The sequence below is a fragment of the Cygnus atratus genome, chromosome 1 (genome assembly GCF_013377495.2).
Source record: "Cygnus atratus isolate AKBS03 ecotype Queensland, Australia chromosome 1, CAtr_DNAZoo_HiC_assembly, whole genome shotgun sequence".
NCBI classification, from domain to species: Eukaryota; Metazoa; Chordata; class Aves; order Anseriformes; family Anatidae; genus Cygnus; species Cygnus atratus.
The window spans coordinates 66,801,304-66,817,862 of NC_066362.1; the positions used below are offsets into that span (position 1 = coordinate 66,801,304).

The 16,559-nt window shown below is 41.5% G+C and overlaps 1 protein-coding gene across 36 annotated transcripts in view; it reads left to right on the forward strand.

Moving 5' to 3' along the window:
• The window catches only part of CALD1 (caldesmon 1), a 194,192-nt gene that overhangs the window by 145,337 nt on the left and 32,296 nt on the right, over positions 1–16,559 (forward strand). The window lies entirely within an intron of this gene.

Below are 16,559 nucleotides of genomic sequence, written 5' to 3' on the forward strand. Positions count from 1 at the left end.
ACATGGTGCTAGTGTGGGACCTCCATGTAAAAGTTACCGTATTACGCAACAACAACAACAACAAAGATGCTTCTTGTTCCAGACAGTTAAAAACCTTATTAAGAAAACATCTCCTAACTGGTCTGCTATGCATTTCAGAAAAAGTGAAAGTCAATCCTGCAAAAGTATTCTATATGCACTTGTTTTGCTTCCCCAGATACTCTAAGAATCGTGGAGGCCTGTCCTAGAGGTGTGTCCCTGAGACCAACACACTTGTCACTGCAGGATGTGAGATCTTGGCTTCTATTTGATTTGTCATAGCCAAATTGCCTGCAGATTTTTAACCATAAAAATATATTACATGTTTCTGAACAAGAGATTTTTGGTTTGCCAAATTCCATCTGCAATACGTTTGGCGCTGGAGTTGCTTCAGTGTAATTACAGAAGTACCTTCTAGCATCACAAATGTTGGCATGTTGGCGTCTTGGCACCATCCTTACTACACTTTTTTTTTTTTCTTTCTTATTTTTTAATTAGAGGAGCTTGTAACTGAGCAGTAGGGTTGTGGGAAGGATGAGCCTCACAAGGTTTAACTCTGTAGGTTTAAGCATCCCCAAAGCCCATCCCCATCACTGCATATTGAAATGTCCATGTCAGACCCTTTGTAGTCTCTGTTCACTTTCATTCAGGTATTGCCTGGCTTGCCAGGTTGTGGGAGCTACAGTTGCCTCTCCTATGCCGTGTGCTTCCTTTCCTTTTCTCTTTTGTTCTTCCCTTCAAGCACTCTTGCTACCATGTTACCTGATGTTTTGCAAAACATGAATGAAATGCATCCTGAACTTACTGTATGCTCTCGCATATAACTTTCTTCAAAATTAGACTCCTGTTTGTAACTTAGTCTCAAATAATAGCTTCACATATTTTGTGTAGCACCTGTATTTCTTCTGTGAAGCAGCAGATTTTTAGTTTTGTACTTCCACCCTGATGAGGGAAATCACTGGGATGGATTCTGGGTGTGTACGATGGCATTGTGCATCTTGGCCTTAGTCATCTGCCTGCTCCTGGAACAAGAGCGGTTAGACACATCATGTAAGCAGTCTTCTTTTTCAGCATATGAAAAAGCCCCAAAGCCTCAGTAACAGAGGTAACATCTGCTTCAAAAGGTAGCTGAACTTTTCCTTTAGTTGGAAAGATTAAGGCTGAGGAATAACTTTCTTGTAGTTTCTCTATTACATTTACCATAAAGCAATGTAGTTTAGAAGTTATCTGCAAATGTAACTCCTCCTCAAGACTTGTCAGTATGCTGAAAAGCTCACTTTACACCTTTGCAGCACTATCTCGGTTTGGTACTCCTGCAAGTCCCTATCTGTATGGCCATGAAAGCTTCCCACTGACAGCATGTGCGTTAGCGGTAATCTGCAGCCCATCCAGTTGAGGACAAGTATTTCTGTCGTGCATATCTGAGAGTTTCATTTGATCCTTTGTCATTTGAAGATAGCTATGGGGTTAATTCCTTGCTTAATTTCCTGGATTCTTCTCTCTTTCAAGCTCACCTAACACCCTAAGGAGTGATCAGGTGGGAGACAAAGTCTGGCTTTGATACATCCCATTTTGTCCTGTGCTTGTAGCCCCCTGAATGAGAAGGGTGAACGCTATGAATATGTGAAGTACTTGTTTCTGTTACATTCTGTGAGCACTAGTTGTTCCCTGTCCTATTCTGCCCCTGAAAATATTACCAACATGTTTTTTCACACTGAAAAGGATGTTATGTTCTTTACCAGATTATAACAAGCAGAGATTTTTCTGTTTAGTGCCTAGCTTTTGATCCTTTCCAGCACTTGCCAAGAGGCATGACAAATTGAGTGCATGCCTGTATCCTGAAAAGAATAGAATAGAATAGTTCAGTTGGAAGGGACCTTCAAAGATTTTCTAAATCCACCTGCCTGACCTCTTCAGGGCTGACCAAAAATTAAAGCATATTCATGAGGGCATTATCCAAATACTTCTTGAACACTGAGGGGCTTGGCTCATCAACCACCCCTGCAGGAAGCCTGTCCCAGCGTTTGACCCCCTCCCGGTGAAGCCACATTCCCAATGCCCCGCCTGACCCTCCCCTGGCAGCTCTGTGCCGTTCCTGCGCGCCCTGTGCTCAGTCCCAGGGAGCAGAGACCGGCACCTCCCTCTGCACCTCCTCTCCTTGGGGAGCTGCAGGGAGCAGCGAGGTCGCCTCCTGGCCTCTCTTCTCCAGACATGGGACAACGCAGTGTCCTCGCAGGACGTGCCTTCCAGCCCTTTCGCCACCTTTGGTGCCCTCCCCCAGATGCATTCAGGTACCATAGCATCCTGTTGTATTGTGGAGCCCAGAACTGTACACAGTATTGAAGGCGAAGCCACACCAATACTAAATATAGCTGGAGAGCCACCTCTTCTGACCAGCTGGCTGTGCTGTGTCAATGCACTTTGCCCTCTTGGCTGCCAGGGTACGCTGCTGGCTCCTGTTCAGCCTGTTGCTGACCAGCACCCCCAGGTCCCCTTCTGCTGAGCTGCTCCCAGCCACTTGTCTCCCCACCTGTACCTGTGTCCAGCATTCCTCTGTCCCAGGTGCAGCACCTGGCATTTTTCCATTTTTGGCATATCAGCCTTTAGGCTGATAGTGTTGCAAGGGTAGGCAGTAGGGAGGGTCAGGCTTGGGAGAATTTAAGGCAGGGCTCACAGGTGTGGAGGAAGAAGATGGAGACACCCATTAAAATGCCATTAGGTGAGAAGTGACACAGTCTGCTTGGAATGTGAGAAGAAATTGGAGAAGGAACTGGAAAAGCTTCTAGGGAGCTGAAATGGAGGAGAAAACCATTTGGGAGTTTTCTCTGCAAAGTAGGAAAGTAGGTAGTGGGGCCTGCCCTGGAGCTTCCTAAATCTGTGGTAATTTTGTGGTAGTATTCTGAGAAAACTTTGGGCAAGGGTCCAGAAAAACTGTTGGTGTACACTTATAGCTGTGCACTGACACTGGCAATCACTCTCATATTGGGCTGGCAGAAGCATCCATAAGTACATCCAAGATCACCTCACTGGCAGACAGTCGTAGTGTCTGAATCAAGTTTTATGCCTCTGTTAGACTGCTTGGTCTTATAATACATTCTTGGTGTAGGTAACGCACATCATGACAGCCTCTGAATCCCCCAAATGGATGACATTTTTAATGAACACTCCTGTAGTCAGATGGGAGCTGAAGCACAAGGGAGTTTAAGCATCTCATGCACAAGGTTGTAGTGGAGAGAAGGCAAATGAAGCCTTCTAAATCCCACATTAAGCATCTTAGGTACTGACATTTTAGCTTCAGTTAAAAGTAAGCTTAACTTATTTTTCCTGTTTGGAGGATCGCTGAACTCCAGATACTTTTGTTACCTCATAGCAGCTAAAATGGATCCTTTTCAGACAGATGATTACTGTATCCTTATTTATTCAGTAGTCTTTGTCAACTGAGTTGTGGTAAGAGGTTGGCCAACACTCTTTGAGAGCAGGAATTCAATTTCTCTCATGCTTTTCCTAATTCTGTTGCCAAATATTCTCTAATTTGCATTGCTACATCCTCATTTGTCAAATGTCATATTTTCACAAAAGCGTATTAGGCATATACTTGCTATCCAGTGCGTTTTTTTTTTTTTTTTTTTTGCTCCTCCCAGTGCCTTTCTGGATGCTTTACTGAAATTCAATGAGAAATTGAATTGCATCTCACTTACAGTTGCCTTGGTGTGCATATGTGAATAGTTACTGTGGATTGCTGGGAAGAGGATACTTGGACAAACCATGGCATGTCTGGATCAAGTCTAAAGCCAGTTTTCTGGTATTGTTATTCCTAATGATCCATATGTTGTGCGAATGCCTTTCTGATATGAGTCCCAGTGGCTTCCTAAAACACTCCTCTATCTCGCAGTGCAGGTGAGATGATAGGAAATGTTTTGTCTTTGAATCAAGAGGTAGTCCTGTACGGGCCACTGTTGGTGGGTCTGGCTTATGTTCTGGTCAGTCCCATCTATCCCGTGGCACTGAAGAAAATGCAGCGAGAGCCACTATGCACAGAAGCCTTCCCATGCAATGTCTTTGAGAGTTTCTGCATGCCTAAAATCTCCAGGCTGTAGAGCAGGTGTTTTCTCACTCATCCACCTTTTGGGAGTCCTATCTCACCAAGCTGCCTCTTCTTGCACCTGTTGAAGCATGGGAAGCAGAAGGGTTTGGCAGTGAACCCAATGGTAGGGTGAGGAGCTGTACCCCATTTTCCATATTTTCAGGCACTGAAGTGAATGTCGGTTCACAACCTAGTGCTTCAAAGAAGTGCCAGGCTGTGTTGGGGCATGCTGACCCGTGTGTGCAGCCTGAGGCTGTTTTGCAGTGACATGGCCGCAAGTTTCCCCTGGGTAAAGTAGCTTTCCACCCTTCCTTTCCTGTTTCCCAACGGGCACAACTCCTTAAAAAATGTAAACTACTGATTTGGAAGTACCTGGTAACTGAAGGCATTACACAGAGGAGGGGCAGGCCATCACTTGCTCAGAGAGAGCTCAGGGGAGGACGCCTCTTTGTTCTGTATGCCAGCAAAAAACGTCCCAGGATAATCAGTTCTGCCAGTGGCTTTCACACACTTTTGGGTGCAGTGATGGAAGTCGGCATGGCGCAGCTGTCAGAGATGGGCCTGGGAGGAAGGAGTCGGCATACCTGCATCAAGTGCCTTTGGAAGCTGCTGGAAAAGCTCCTGGTAACTTCTACAGGATTTGGACCATGCCTGAAGTAGCGCAGCCAAAGCGAGAATCTTATCTGCTGCATGGTTTAGGCTGAAACAAGTACATTCCTTTATGTCCCTGTTTTTCCATTCCATAAACTACCATTATAGTAATAATAATACCTGGCATGCAGAAGCCAAAAGGGGTTGTGAGGTTTAATTAACATTTGTGAAGCACATTGAGATCTTTTGGTGGAAAGAACTTAGTGAGTGCCAAGTGTTAATAATGACAGTGAGGGGAAAATAGCCATCAGTCTGTGTTCACTCCAAGAATGTAATGGTTTATCCCAGAAGCCTTGGCTTAAACATTTTTGTTTGTGTTTAATGATGATTTTTTTCAATTATTCTTTCCTCAAAAATGTCAGTTCAGTCTTTAAGAAGCCCATGCTTCTTGGTGATGAAATCTTAGCTTCTCTTGTCCCCTCACCTTCAGAATTGGGCTCTCTTTCACCTCCACTCACAGTCTGTTCCATCTCTCTCTCTTTCCATGGCAGCCCTTTGCCATCCTCTACCTGGGCTGCCCACCTTCTCTTAATTTCCTTCTCCTCTTAGGAGACTTGTCTCGTCTTGTCTCCACTTTGCTCCTTCACTTTTGCTGTCCTGGACTTCCCTGCCATTTCTTTTAGTTATATAATGAAATGCAGGTAAAAGAAAGTGCATGTTGCATGACATCTGAGCAATGGTTTTTGGGCCAGTGCTTTGATTGTGGGGTGCTGGGGCAAGGAAAATCATAATACAAAATCATGCCGTGCTCTCTGGTGAGGGCACGATCCTTGCTATCTGGGAGCAACCCAGTGCCCATAGGCCCAGGCCAGGTTGGAGCTGCACCCAGGTGCCAGTGGCGGAGGAGCATGAAGGTTGTTGTCTGTTGGACAGGCTGGGACAAGGACTGAAAGCCAGGGTTTGTGTGACAAACATGAAGCAGTGAAGGGGCTGCAGAGGATGGCTGGTTGGCAGTGGAAGAGCTGCCAGAGACCTAACAGGACCTGATCGATAACTTGCTCTGAATGTGTAGCTGGCAGTGCCACTCATCTCCCCCGGCTCATGCAGAGCTCCTCTGCTTGGGGCTGTTTCAGCATAAAGCATTTTGCAATAGCTATTACAGACCAGCTCCGCATGTGGAACTGCTGTTCCATAATAATAATAATAATAAAGCATATCATAATAGTTGCTGTGATTTGGAAACATGCTATATATCGTGGAAAAAGCCCCTTATACTGGCACAGTATGTCTGTGGTGTAGTTTCTGTGAGTTAGGTGCATTCTTGTGCCTTGAAGAGCTGTATGTGTCCCATTGGAAGCTTACAGACCATGGGCACTTTCAGGGCAAGCAAATTGTTATTTTCTTTAGTTTCCTAGTTTTTATCTGAGTGTTTCCTGTGAATAACTCATGCTGTAGCTAATTTGTTAGTGAATATTTGAAATGGAAGATGTTTTTGTTGGACTCTAGAGTTCCATGAATTTTATTTAATTTTTTTACCCTTTTTGAAGCACCATGGTGGCTTGATTCATATTTCTAGGGTGATTGATCAGTGCTCATGAATTCAGAGTCAGCTTTCTGCAGGCTTTCTCCAATATTTTACACTGAGTTGTTTGCTAGTTTCTTATAAGTAAATTCTCCTGGAAAAAGGATCGCAGTGGAGCAATGTAAGGGGAAACAGGCAGATCTAAGGGAAAGCTAATTGAAAAGATAAAGCCAGAGTATTTTGTAGTGTTTATGAGGGTATAGTTGCAATGGCTGCATGTCAAATTTCCAGCTGTTTAAATTGCGCAGTGCTGTTATATGATGTCTGCAAATCATTGTGATGTTAGTGTGCTGTTCAAAGTGCCGTACGTGACCTTGCATATGTGTACAGGCCTGTTTTATGGAAGGGTTTTTTACCTTTCATGAAGGTGAAAGACACATCAGGATTACCTTTCAGAGAGATGCATGGAATGTATCTGCCCCTAATCCTGTTAGCAAATGACAGGATCTGCACTCATAATTCCTCCACTGTCTCACTGAAAATGTTTCCTAATCACCTTGACTGTTGACAGTAGGTTTCTTAAACACCTGAGAAAGAGACAGATACTTGTCCATGTTAAAAGTGAACAGTCATGAATTTCCCTTGAAACCAAATCCGCACCTGCACAGCATCCACGGGTTTTGTGTGTGGGGAATTGGTACTAGAAAACTTTGAGACATCTGAGTTTCATTTTTTTTTTTCCTGTTCACCATATGGTGTAGCAATGAATGTATTTGTAATGCTGTATCCCCCCTGAAGTGGTTTATTTCAGTTAGCACAAGGCTTTGCAGCCCGTTCTGTTTTGGTGCGTGTTCTTTTCTTGCATTTCGACTACCTTCCTGTTTGCAGCATTTATTTCAATATTTAGTCTGCTGCGGTATGTTAAGGCTGTGTCCTACTCTTGCATATTTTGTGTCAGGAAGAGTGGATGAACAAAAAGATTATTCTGTGATTATATGAATGATTATCTGGTAAAATTATTTTTCCAGGCTCCCTATGTGCAAATATATGCCTTGTACATTGTTTGTGGAGCACTGAGTTTGCTGCACTTCTGAAAGTTACAGCAGACATCTTCAGGGACCTGTCTGGTTCTGAGCAATAGTTAGTTACAATCTTGAATCCCCTGGGAAATATAGAGGAGTTTTGATGCTTCACAGAGCCTGGGCTAATGCTAACACCCTTACTTTTGACGAATCGAGCAATAAAAATAGCGGTGTCTGACCATTTGTAGTCATTTCAGATTACACAACATTTCAGGCAAGGACAAAGGAGTAACCAGGTGATGTGAAGACCAGGTAGTTGTGACTATCCTACAGTGTCCATTTTGCCAGTCATGGTGGAATTTGGCTTTCCAGGCCCTGGCGCAACAGAGGCTGGAGAGATGAGTGAATGGCCCCGTGCTGGATGTTCTTGGCAGAGCTGCTCACCCAGTCAGTCCTGGTGCCTGGTCATCTCAGAAGATCAAAAATGTGTTTCTTCTCAACTTTCATGTCTTGTTTTGGCAGGATGAAGGGTGAATGCTGGCAGTTGATTGTGAGTAGGTTGTGCATCATGATGGAGGGTTAGTGTGTGACTGAGATTGGATGGGATGTTTATGAATCCCGTGGTTCTCTATGTTGACTTTTTCAGTGTTTGTCCTTGTATGGTGTTCAACCTGGAGCTAGTACAGGTTGAAATTAAAGAAGCTTTCTATGTCCGAGACCTATCTCTGTGGTCCTGTACTTCCCTTTAAAATGCAGTGCTCTTAAAATGCAGCTACCCTATTAGTTTTTGTGGAGGGAATGAAATGCAAGTGTTGATTTAAGAGGCTCTCAGTTTCCTAGTGTGCTGCATTAAACAAGCCTTCAAAGTAGGAAACCAGGGTGAAAAATAGAGGAACAGATGAAACTGAAAGGCAAGGGACTGGGTTTCCAGGTCAGTGATATGCGTATAACTCACAATCATTCAGTTTCTGCTTTCCTGAAATCATAGCTTCTTTCCTGTTTGGTAATTTGGGAGGATGCAGCATACTGGTTTGGAATTCAGAAATAACACCAGAAGTTTTGTTGTTGTTGTTGTTGTTGTTGTTGTCTGTTTGTTTGTTTGTTTCTGGTTTTAGTTTAAACTTTGTTTATGTTACAAAACATTATCTGCTGCAGTTACAGGGATAAGCAATAGGCTATGCACTGTGCGGAGAACAATGAAAGTGAATTCTCTTTCCAGCCTTCCTCCTTGCCTTTGTCTCTATATTGAAACTTAGTGAAAATATCCCCTTGTTACTGTTGCTACTGGAGCTACACTAGGGTGGAGGCAGCAAGTATTCTGAGCATCATCTTCTGTAAACTGGATTTTAACTCACCTAGCCAAGGTGGTGCTTACAGGGCTTTCTGGAAGATGTGCTTCATGCCATTGCTACCCTCAGAATTCAACCGTTAGGAAGAAACACTAGAATACTGTAAAAAGCCTGACACAAGAAATGCTGCAGTTGCTATTGCACCCAAATCCCAAGTCTAAGAAACCCAACGGCTAAATTCAACTAGAAGATACTTACATCAGTCTAACAAATAAGCTGAATCTATTGCATTTTAACCCCTCTTTATCCTCTAGCTTACCCCATCGAAGTATATCCTTTGGGTGCAGAATTTCTCCCTGTGCTGTATTTCTTTTCCTTGCCTTCTTTTGGAGATCTCTGATAGACATTACAGATGATACCACGAATTTTGAAAGGATTCAAATGATTCTTGGAGAAGACACAGAACTTTGTAGTTTGAGCATGACACATTGGAGGCATCAGTTTGTCTAAACGTGACATAAGAAAATGTTGGTTTCACTCCTCAAACCTCTTACATATTTTCTAGAAAGACCATAATTCTCAATATGTAGGGGATCTTTTTAAAGTTACAAATCTTGATGTCTTTCTTCACTTTTAATTCCTTCTGTCTTGAGTAAACCTCTCAATCACATCAGTTAGGGTTTTGTATGCAATGAAATATAAAAGAGGAGGAGTTGGATCTGAACTGTGTATACATTCAGTAAGCTAGCAATTTGAGGTATAAAAGTGACTTGAAAGCCTTATTGAGTACAGGGGCCCAAAACCACAAGAAAGAAAATTTATGTTTTGGCTTTGTAGCAATTGTGGATTGTATATTCTGGGGTGAGTCCTGTAAGTCCTTACTTATGCCTCAGCTAGGCAAAATGCCCATTATCCTCAACAGTCAGATGCCTGACATTACTGGGTAAGGATGTGGCATAAATAATTTTGAATTTTATATGCAATAAAGCACTAGAAACTGGAGGTGGTGGCAGCAAGCAGAAAGCAATTTGCTATAGAGTCAACAAATACCACACCATCCACAGTGGTATGAACAGCAACTGTGTTTTTCTCCTTTTTTTTTTTTTTAAATCTGAAAAAGTAAACTTGTTTTGTACACTTCTTTGTGTGTTTGTCATCTACCAGGAGACAGGTTTCTGGGTGAGTTCCACTAAACTTCAAGAAAAGCAGTAAAAAAGCAATAGTTATCAGCTAGAAGGACCTTGGCCAATTACTATTTTCTACTCATCTGCTTATTTATTTATATTTCTTTTCATGTGAAAATTCTGAATTAAAACAGATTAAATATACTGGACTGCTTACTGACTGGTCAATGTCAAATCTATCATGGATGAAGTATAACTGCAAAGTATTACAGACTTCACATATTGAGAGAATTACATGCTTTTCCCTGGGACATTTCCAGCAAGCGCTTTTATCTAAATATAATATATGTTGGAGGCAAATTTGACATTGTCTCAGTAGCTGAAGGTTTTTACCCTTCATGTTAACAGCCCTGCATGCAATTTATGCTGAGGTACTCACAGGCAATTTACCAGAGTTATTTGGATGCGGTCGGAGAATCTGCTTGCATTTCATATTATGAAACAGATCATCAGTTTTCAGCCATGAGGAAAAAAAAAAAGGCGAGTGCATGAGTCATTCTGCCTTTGTGCAGAACCATGCAGTGATGGCTCAAAGCTACAAGGCCCAAAGGCCCAGGTTTTAGGGCTTGAATCTAAAACCAAAGCAGCAGTCTTATCACAAACAGAAGGCTGCAAGAAATGAGGCAGGGCAAAGAAAATCCTGGGCTGCTACTGAACTGGAATGTACATTTTCAGCAGAACCCGGTAGTTTGTGAAGCCAGAATCTGTGCTAAAGGCTTCAATGTTATCTTCAGCAATGAAATAATTTCCCTATCTACTTTTGGCATGAATTACTTGGTAAAACACAAGTATTTTTCTAATCAATATGGAGTCATTTTCACTGGTTGTTGTTGGCTTGCATATCACTGTTTATGCTTTTTTCTTCTATGGGGGTTGCTTTCTAGTTAGTTTTTTAAGAATCAGGCTGTTAAAGGGAGCAGTGCACCTACTCTTTCCTTACCTGTGAACAAAACTAAATGTCAAAAACATCAGGATGAAAGAAACTGCAAAGAAGAGTATATGGAAACTGGACCTCTCAGGAGACCATTTCTTTCCCATATTTAGCTCTTTTGTCATGCAAACAAAATAACAATCTCACAGTCAGATCATTAACCAACATAAATGATCTGAAGATTTTGCACAGATCAAGAAAAATTGTATTTGTCGAAATACACATTGTTCTATGTTTTACATATTTTAGATCAAGGTTTAAAGTAAGAGAAGGGAGGCTTCTAAAGGTATGATAGGAAATTAAGGATGCCAGATTCAGCAGAAAGAACATCCTTCTCCTAACCCACAGAACAGGTGGTTACCCAGCAGAAAATAGTAATAATAATGATAATCTTTTGGAGCTATGAAAAATAAGAAGGGATACTAGAAGGCCTTAGTATGAAAAGGGTGTAAATGAGAAGGGACTACATTGAAAGGTGTATCAATCTGTTTTTCACAAAGAACCATGTGGATATGTTTTCTGGATAATTTGCCAAGTCAGTAGTATTGGCTGTGTAGTTCTGGAAAATGTGTGGGTGAAAAGTGTAAAAGTATTTGTGAGACAGAGATGAATTGTGAACTGAATGAGAAGTCACATACTTTCTGTAAATGGAACTCTTTAAGTCCAGCAGGAGCCACAGTATCATCTAGTCTGACTTTCCATACGTAACAGATAATGGAAATTTACCAAGTTGTGTCTTTAGTGAGCCCAAGAATTGGTATTTTACTGTAGTGTAATGTCCAAAAAGGCATTCATTTTAAGATGGATATTCCATCATTTCTTGTATATTTAATCAACCTCACTGTTAAAAACATATGCTTCATTTCCCGTTTTAATTTGTCTGGGTTTAATTTCCAGCCATTGGTTAATTTTATCCATTTGTCTCTTCTACATTCAATGTGAAAAAAATGGTGCATGTCAAATCAAGAAATATGTGAAAAATATGGGTGTTAATAACAGCATTCATGCACAGCATTGGACTGAGAACTGTGGTGGCATGTCTGCATGTCTCCATCATAATCCCCTGTTTTCACTCACTACATCTTTTTGAAACATGAGCATTTTGGACTGAAATTCTGCTTGTTCCATCATAAAAATGAATCTTCTTGAGCAGGTCTGAGCAGAATACTGGCAGCTGTCCTTGAATTATAGAGGAATGATTAGAAGAAATAGTTTTCTTGACAATTCTGCCCTCCCCAACACCCCTCCCCCCCCTCCCCCCCCATGCACCACATTTTTAGATGCGACTTGAATGAAATACAGCTGGCATTTGACATGCAAAGCTTGACAGAGATGTAATGCTCTGAAAGCATGTGCATTTGTTGTATTTTGGAGGTGAAGATTGATTGCTTTTTTATTTTCACATTTTGAGGTGTGCCTACCATAACACAAATTAAGTGAACAATAAAAAAAAAATGAAAACATGCAATCATAAATAAAACTTGACCAAATATTGATAGTGACTCAACGAGCACTCTTCAGTGGGTTTTATAATGGAGCCCATCCTTTCCCTCTCACCCCACCCATCCTTTTAGGAATAGAATGAGTAAACAGATAGGCTTTCTAAGAGTGCAGAAGGCAAACAAATGCAGCTTGTATAGACTGAGTCTGGCAGTGAAATTTGTCATCAAGGACATTTTACTGATGTACTCCCTCTGCCATCAATTAGGAGATATGCAAGTACGAAGATGTCACTTCAACTTCTGTGGTGTTAGGTAATGAAGGGTGAAGTTATAAAGTCAGGTTGCAAGTGGAGGTGCAGTAGTTTCATTTGGGATGAATTATCTTACTTCTTGGGCAGAGAAAATCAATCTGTAGTATACGTACAGTGAAACCCATAAAGGCTTCCAAGTAACAAAGGTATGCGGGAAAGAGCTTGCTGAATAGGTATGGTTGCCTCTAACTGAGGGATGTGTTGGCAGCCAGTTCCATGAACGCAAGATGTTTTTTGCACTTAGGAGAGGGAGGACAGATCAGCATCTGAGTGAATCATGGGGGAAAGAAGAGACAGACCTGAACTATTTGAGTTAAAAATCTACACCCAGAGGCTTTTGTTCTATTTGGAATTTCTCCCCCCATATTTCTGACACACCTAAGGTAGAGTCAGAGCTCAGATCCAGAGCTCTTCTTTCTCCCTGCCTCATCTCGAATGGAGTAGTCTGATCCAGCTTAAATTAGTGTTTTTTTGTTTTTATTCTTTTTTATTATTATTATTATTATTTTTAAATTATTATTATTTATTTATTTTACACCATTATGAAAAATGAAAAAGATTCATCAGGTTTAACTTATGACTCATTGAGGGCAGGTAGTGTTACAATGTGTTAAGTTTTTCTTCTGTCAGTATACATGTTGTTTAGAATAGGGACCAGATCTTCCCCTATCTTTATAAAATGCCTACTATAGCAAGCTCTTGGGCTTGATCAGGAAATTTCAATGCTGTCATAATTCAGACAACAACAATAATGTAGTACTACTGGCAAGAAATTCTAAAACCAAAGTGCCTCAGATAATGTTGTTGCACATAGATGTGTTGCCCAGTCTCCTGTACTTGAGTTGTGCTGCATGTGAAGTACAATAGATTTGGCACTACTGCTTTACCAGAATGGCTTATGAATAACGCCTGCAGGTTACACTGCCTCTTCTCATGTCAGAAACGTAGAGGGGTAAAAGGAGATGCAGCCAACACTGCTATTTTTTCTTTTCCATTTAAATGTCATTTAAATCAAGTTATCATTGGTAACAAGGTGTAGTCATCTTCATCTGAATATTTAATAAGAGGTGTCACGTATCAGAAGGCTTGGCATACCTCTTTGAGATCATGCTGCTCTCTCATTGCCTGAGATAGCTGGAACAGCTCACTGTAGAGAGAAGCTAGTCTGCAAAGGCTTTGAACAGTTATGAAGAAGGTGACAAATGGAAGCAAGGTTAGTTTAATTTAGTTGTGGGGTGTGCATGCATGCTAGGCAACAAAGCTGTTCTACAAGGGTGGAGAAACACCACAAGCCAGCATGGATCAGTGGATTTACATCTGCCTGATGCACAGTGCTGTAGTCTCAGCTTCATACTTTCTTACTTGCTTATTCGTGGTCTAAAGAATGCCAAAAGATGCAGACAGGTGGAGGAAGAGCTCCAAGATTGATTTTGCTTGTGATGTGAAGTTATCGAGAGCTGTAACAGTAGGAGAGGGAGCCTCAGTCTTATTTTGATCTAGAATGTATGGTGAAGGGTACAAGAATTTATATGACTGCCTGTGTCTTGTTTTACTTTCTATGTGAAATTAGCTTGACACCCTAAGCAGCAGAGGAGGAGAAGGCTACTTAGATAATTAAGGAAAAGAGAGTGATGTGCCAGCTGAGTTTGGATGAATGACCTCAGTGTGTGAGGACTGAGAGAACAGTGAGAAGAACACCATCATCAGAAGAGTGTGCTTTTCATGGGCAGAAATGGCAGTTGTCTAGCTTGCACCATCTTTCCTGTGACTGACTTTCTCATGCAAAGTCTGTGGCAGTTAAGGTGACTATGCCGAATCTCTTCATAAATGCTCGTGTTATCAGTTTGCTCCCAGCATGCTCGTTAGCCTGTTAATTGACATACCCATCCTCAGCCTGCACTTTCAGCTTGTTTTACTGTCAGTCTGTGGTGGCTCCTCAGGTCCACTCTAGCAAAGCTTGCATTTCTGAGGCAAGCAAAACAGCCCACAGATGTATAGTCTGGGAAGTGGTTTTAACATAATTTTAGTGAAAATATGATACAGATCTATAAAACGTTGCTACTAGTTGTTGATATCACTGTTTCCAGGTTACTGAAGATGCTTCATGCATCGATGCTGGTGAACAGAATTGAATGCTTAAGGTCATCCTCATGGGTGGAGTTTACATCTGGCGTACTTGCTTGCTGTAGGGAAATACTGCGATATGCCATGAGGCAGTGTATGTACTTAAAAGGATATTGAGAGGGATTGCCAGCTTTCTTAACAGATGATCTATGTGATGTGTCCAAAGACAGGAAATACGTATCTGCTTTCATGTGACTTATTTAATGGGTACCATTTGGTGGGAATTTTTTGCTTAGAGTGTCTTTTCTTTCCTTTTTTAGTTTTCTGAGGAACTGGTGGTTTCAAAAAGGCATTTTAAAGAGGTCTTTAAAAGCGGTTGTTCTCCTCGCTGTCTAGGAGGGTTCTGTGTGGGAGCAGAGAGTAGGATAAACTACTTCGTCCTGTTGTGGTCTTACTGCAAAGACAGCGCCTGAGCTATAGACACTGGGAATTGACTCAGCCATGGCCATTATCCAGCTGCCACAGGCTAGGAGCAAAGGTCCTATGCCCTTATATTTGCAGTTCAGACCTAAAAAGATGATAGGCTTCTTGCAGCCAGAACGTGTTGCTAACGAATGGTCCTTCTGTGGTCACTTTGCCAATGCAGTTTTATCAAGTCTTTTTCCTCTGAAAATTAAAGACCTCATTGGTTTATTATTATATTGTATGTGCTTTCTGTTCTAGACCTTAATGAAATGTTGACCCCCCTTTAAATTGCGTACAAATGACAGAAAGCATTTTTCCTTGTCTTCCCAGCTTCATCTCTTTTAATTCTTCTCCTCCCTTTCTTCCCATCCCCACTACTGTGATCCTTCATAGCCATGCTGCTCATGGTTTTCACCTTCTTTAAGAGGAGCTCTTTTGTACAAAGAGAGAATTTACAAGCTCTTGAAGTGCAGCATGAAAATAACAAATGAAATCCTTCAGTGTGCTAAGGCCAAGAAAAGTTGCACAGGATGAAGATGCTGTTCAAGGTCTGGCAAGTGGCTTGGCCATGTTGGGGTTTTAACTTCCATTTTTAATGTTTAAAGCAAAAATAGGTTAATTGAATCTCTGCTGAATTTATACTTCTCTCAGCAAAGGAAAAGTGGTACCAGAACAAGGCAATTGGAGAAGCTTGGACCTAAAGGGTCCGATTCATGACTAAATCAAAATGTTTTCATTTACTTTTAATGCTAAAGTATTATTTGAATCATAGGCTTTAGCTGTGCTTGTTTTGACTCTGTGCAGCTATTTTTTCTGTATGTGCATTGCTGTACAGCTAGCTTAAACAGATGACTACAAAAGAAAGGGCGATTTCTTAACCATCACTTATCTCAGACCACTACTGGCAACAAAGTGAATGAATGCTCTGATTGGGTCTGGCACATTAGCTTCCTATTTTGCTTTTCTTATACAAAAAGATAACAGGAATGCAGGCCTTTTGCTTTATCTCACACAGTAATAATGCACCTCAGCAAAGATTTGAATGGGCCTCAGGATTATTAGGATTGTAATGTCTTGCTTTCTTTTTCAAGTAGGAAGAAACTAATTGTAATCATCTGTTGGGTTAGATGAACACAATGGGTTCTCAGCTGTAGACTTTCATCACAGTGGAGATCTTGTATGATTTGGCCTGGCAGGGCTCTGGGCTCACAAAAGTTTTGTAGGTGTCAGATGTTTGGCACTCAGAACCAAACACTGAAAGCCATCGTCATACTTGCATTTCTCCGCTTTCCAGTCTTTCGGATCTAGAATGCTGTCAACATTTAAAGCGAGTTATATTTAGAGGGGGCTAATGAAAAGCTGCTTAGCTAAGTCCAATTTCAGTTATGTGGGCTTGAGCAATAGTCTGGTCAAGTGCTGTTTCTGGCAGGATCCTGATGCAGTCCAGCAGGATATCTGCTTAACTTCTGAGCTGGGGTTTCATGGTCTTGGTATTTTCTAGGAGCAAACTGACAATGTGGTATTGCTGCTGCCTTCGCTACTACCATTTTGTAATTTTCATTTTTGGAAAAGAAAACAGGACCAAATTTTGAAATGATGCATCTCAACTTGACAGCTTATTTTCTAAACACCACAT